This window comes from Scylla paramamosain, chromosome 20 (genome assembly GCF_035594125.1).
Source record: "Scylla paramamosain isolate STU-SP2022 chromosome 20, ASM3559412v1, whole genome shotgun sequence".
Taxonomy (NCBI): Eukaryota; Metazoa; Arthropoda; class Malacostraca; order Decapoda; family Portunidae; genus Scylla; species Scylla paramamosain.
The window spans coordinates 13,181,495-13,186,494 of NC_087170.1; the positions used below are offsets into that span (position 1 = coordinate 13,181,495).

At 43.0% G+C, this 5,000-nt stretch overlaps 1 long non-coding RNA gene across 1 annotated transcript in view; it reads right to left on the reverse strand.

The window, feature by feature from the left end:
• Positions 1-2,644: 2,644 nt before the first annotated feature.
• LOC135110364 (uncharacterized) overlaps positions 2,645-5,000 on the reverse strand; it is a 234,157-nt gene continuing 231,801 nt past the window's right edge. The window contains exon 7 of the long non-coding RNA XR_010273217.1: positions 2,645-3,026. This is a non-coding gene — a long non-coding RNA (uncharacterized LOC135110364). The remainder of the gene's footprint in view (positions 3,027-5,000) is intronic.

The window sequence follows — 5,000 nt, forward strand, 5'->3', positions numbered from 1 at the left end:
TGGTCTGAATGTAAATAATGCAGTCAATGGATGAGAGCAAACAAGTGGTTCTCGTGAAAATTGGTGCTTTTTCTTCGTTCTTATTAATATTTTTCGGGGTATTGGTGCTGGAGGAGGAGGAGAAAGAGGAGGAAGAGGAGGAGCAGGAGGAGGAAGGGTTTGAAAGCATGGAGAGTGAGTGTGTGTGTGTGTGTGTGTGTTTGTTGCAATTCTCTAGTTTTTGTGTAACTGGTATGTGCTTCTCCTCCTCGTCCACCTTTTACTACTACAACTACTACTACTACTACTACTACTACTACTACTACTACTACTACCACCACCACCACTACTACTACTCATATTACTTCTACTACCCGTTATCTTCTTACCCTTCGTCTTTGTTCTCCTCCTCCTCCTCCTCCTCCTACTACTGCTACTGAAATCTTTATTACTACTACTACTACTTTTCTTGTCACTACCTAGGTAACCGTAGTCCACATCGATATATATTACCCCAAAAACTCTCTCTCTCTCTCTCTCTCTCTCTCTCTCTCTCTCTCTCTCTCTCTCTCTCTCTCTCTCTCTCTCTCTCTCTCTCTCATAACACAGTTCATTGGCCCCAGGTTCGCCCGTGACTGCGGTCGTTTCTGTCCACAATTCAATCCCACCTTTGCATTTAAATACACAGACACACAGGTATTACCGCTAATTAACCTCGTCCCTCACTCAGGTAACTGCTAACTACTGTCAACCAGAAATACTCCTGTACACAGCTGCTCGTTGCGGGAGGTTTGGGAGGGTAGGCGGGACTAGTAACTTGGTTCGCTACTACTACTACTGCTACTACTACTACTACTACTACTACTACTACTACTACTACTACTGTTGTTGTTATACTGCTACAATACTACTGCTCTTGTTGCTTCCGCTGCTAATACATGCTGCTGCTGATATTATCTCTACAACAACAATAACAACAACAACAACAACAACTACTACTACTACTACAACTACAACTACAATTAAATCAAGCATATTACTACTACTATTACTACTACTACTACTACTACTACTACTACTACTACTACTACTACTACTACTACTAATACAACAACAACAACAACAACAACAACAACAACAACAACAACAACAACAACAACTACTACTACTACTACTACTACTACTACTACTACTACTACTACTACTATCACCACTACCACAACCACAACCACTACTATTACCATTATCACCATAACCACCACCACCACCACCACCACCACCACCATCACCACCAGCACCGGCACTATTACCACCACCACTGCTACTTCAACAATAGATCGAGCAGAAGAAACGCATAATCGAGTAATTGACACCTAATTAACACCTGTCACCTGCGTCATATATTTCACACACACCTGTCAATTCACCTGCCTATCTTTCCTCCTACCTGGCCACCTGTCTACCTGTCTACCTGAGCTCCGGGTTACGCAGCGGGAGAGATAAAGAGCGATAGAATGATATTGAAGGTTTTGGGGAAGAGGAAAGGGAGGAGAGAGGAGGTGGAGAGAGTGGAGGGAGAGGTAGAGAAAGATGAGGAAGAGGAGGAGGAAGAGGAAGAGGGGAAAAGAAGGGTTGAGGATTATAAGAAAGAGTAGAGGAAGAGGAAGAGGAAGAGGAAGGTGTGTCTGCTAAAAAAGAAGGGAATAGGAAGAGGGATGAAGAGAGGGAGAGAGAGAGAGAGAGAGAGAGAGAGAGAGAGAGAGAGAGAGAGAGAGAGAGAGAGAGAGAGAGAGAGAGAGAGAGAGAGAGAGAGAGAGAGAGAGAGAGAGAATTTTCCTGTGTGTCTGAGTTAATTCCCAGGACAGCCTTTCTCTCTCTCTCTCTCTCTCTCTCTCTCTCTCTCTCTCTCTCTCTCTCTCTCTCTCTCTCTCTCTCTCTCTCTCTCTCTCTCTCTCTCCTTTCGTTCTTGTTTGTTAGTTATTTCCTTTCTTTTGTTTGTTGTTTGCTCTCTCTCACTTTTCTTCCTTTGATCTTCCTCTGTTTTCCTTTTTCCAGTTTCCTTACTCCTATTTCCCCTCGTCCCTTTCCCCTCTGCACATGTTTTCCCTTTTCTTCCCTCTCCTTATTCTCTCTACTTCCCCTTTCCCCTCCTTCTTTGCCACACTTGTCTTCTTTATTTCTCTTTCTCTGTCATAAAGTTATTTTTCCCTCCCTTCCTTATGTTCATTCTCTCTCTCTCTCTCTCTCTCTCTCTCTCTCTCTCTCTCTCTCTCTCTCTCTCTCTCTCTCTCTCTCTCTCTCTCAGTGGAACTCCTTTATCGTATCCTTCCAATCACCCTTTCTCCTCCTCCTCCTCCTCCTCCTCCTCCTCCTCCTCCTCCTCCTCCTCCTCTTCCTCTTCCTCTCTCCTCTTCCTCCTCCTCTCTATCTTCCTGGTCATAAACTTTCATTTTCCTCTCCCCACGCTCTCTATCTTCCTTCCACTCCTCCTCCTCCTCTTCTTCTTCCTCCTCCTCCTCCTCCTCCTCCTCCTCCTCCTCCTCCTCCTCCTCCTCCTCCTCCTCCTCCTCGTGATGGATGCAGGCGTCGGTAAGATGACACGGGCACAACACAAGACTATCACCGCACCAATGACTGACTGATTACACACACACACACACACACACACACACACACACACACACTTTTCCTATTCTTACCTATTCTTTGGTAGTTTTTCTTTCCTTTTCTTCTTTTCTCTTCTTTCTCTTTTTTTCATATTTTTCCTCTTTCCTCTTCCGTTTTTTTTCGTAGTTTCCTCTTCCCTTATCTACCTCCTTCCTTCTTTCTTTTCACTTTTCCCTTTTTTTTCTCTTCCTGATATTCGTTTTCCATCTTCCTCTTTCCCTATCTCCTCTTTATTTCGTGGCTTCTCCTATTTTCTTTCGTGGTCTCAATTTCCATTTTTTTCCCCCTTTCTCTTTTTCATTCCCTTCTGGCCTTCTCTTTTCTTCTCCGTCTTTCTCTTCCTCTCTTCCTCCTCTTCCTCCTCCTCCTGCCGTCGTGATCTAATAGGAAGTAGAAGAAGGCCTTGGAGAGGGTTATTTTTCCTACTTTGAGTTTTTTTTTTTGTTTCCCTAAAAGGTCTATGTGTCTTTTTTTCCCTCTGTTACTTACCTTTTTGTGGACTAAGTTCTAAAAGTGTAGTATGTTTCTTGTTTTATTTATTTATTTATTTTTTTGAGAGGCAGAGAGAGAGAGAGAGAGAGAGAGAGAGAGAGAGAGAGAGAGAGAGAGAGAGAGAGAGAGAGAGAGGATAAAAGGAAGATAAAGGGTATAAGATGAAGGGGGGACTCTCTCTCTCTCTCTCTCTCTCTCTCTCTCTCTCTCTCTCTCTCTCTCTCTCTCTCTCTCTCTCTCTCTCTCTCTTTTTAATAATTTTCTGCACTCAAAAATTGCTGGTATATTTTATCATCATCAGTGAAAGATTTTGAAATTCTCTCTCTCTCTCTCTCTCTCTCTCTCTCTCTCTCTCTCTCTCTCTCTCTCTCTCTCTCTCTCTCTCTCTCTTACACAAGCACCACGAATATTTTCACACTCGAATATAATTATTACTTTCATCATCAGTAATAGGGAAGTATTTTGCAACTCTCTCTCTCTCTCTCTCTCTCTCTCTCTCTCTCTCTCTCTCTCTCTCTCTCTCTCTCTCTCTCTCTCTCTCTCTCTCTCTCTCTCTCTCTCTCTCTACAAATCCCAAAATGAGAGGGAAACAAAATATAAATAAGGTCTGCTATTTTAGAGAGAGAGAGAGAGAGAGAGAGAGAGAGAGAGAGAGAGAGAGAGAGAGAGAGAGAGAGAGAGAGAGAGAGAGAGAGAGAGAGAGAGAGACGGCCATTGCCAGCCAGTATCATTATTTTCACCACCATTATCATCGAAGTTTTCCAAGATGAAGAAGCAAGCGAGTGTTGTAGCAAAAGATATAAAATTTTAATACCTTCTCCCTCCCTCTCCCTCTCTCCCTCTCTGCAGGAAAATACTGTATAAAGATTCTTTCCCGTGGCTCTTGTGGCTCGGCGGCTCAAGTTGCTGCCTCGCTTGCTTCCTTGCTTCCTCGCTTCCTCTCCTTCTTGCCTCTTTTCCTTCAGTATTATGATCTTCCATTTTATTCTGAATACATGAAGTGTGCAGTATTCTGAAACCTGTATTCTGAAACACCCTGCTTTGCTCTTTCACCACGAGTATTTGCAAAGGCCACGGAGAGCATTAGTCGGGTTCTCGAAGAGTGTTTCTCCTATTATTAGTGCAGATATCTTGTCAGTCTGTCACTAGAACCGCAAAACACCGTTAAAAATCCGGGGAAGTTCAAGTAAGAACCTTCTGAAAGCAGTGGAGGTGCAGAAGTGCTCTTAAAGGGTGTTTCTCTTGTTAGTAGTGAGGATATCTTGTAAATCAGTTACCATAGCTATTCGTGGAACTTCAAGTAAGATCTTTTTGAACGTAGTGGTGATGCAAAAGTGTTTCAGAATATGGCACTGAAGCAGACCGACCGACTGCTGAGAGGGAAAAATGTACCAAATCTCCAGGGAAACAGGCACAATGCAGTCACATGGGAAAACACATCGGAGATAATTAACAAGGGAAACGCTAGGCAGGGAAGGTCAGGAGGGAAATGAGAGGAATTTGGAAGGATTTGGAAGGGAAATTCTTGATTCCTTTTGAAGCTGAAATAATTGTGTGTTGTAAGGAAATTGTGAATAAGTGATTGGGAGAGGGAGTGTGAAAGACAGCGAATGTTAGATGGGAAATAAATAAGTTTCAGGTTAGGGTGTTGGTGAGAGAGAGAGAGAGAGAGAGAGAGAGAGAGAGAGAGAGAGAGAGAGAGAGAGAGAGAGAGAGAGAGAGAGAGAGAGAGAGAGAGAGAGGCAAGCACAACAACTACGTACCAAATGAAAAAAAAATAGAGATGTTTCCGATAAGATATTTAACGAATACGAGAAAATAAGGAGGAAAATAAAATAAATGAAAACAAATAAAAAAACAAC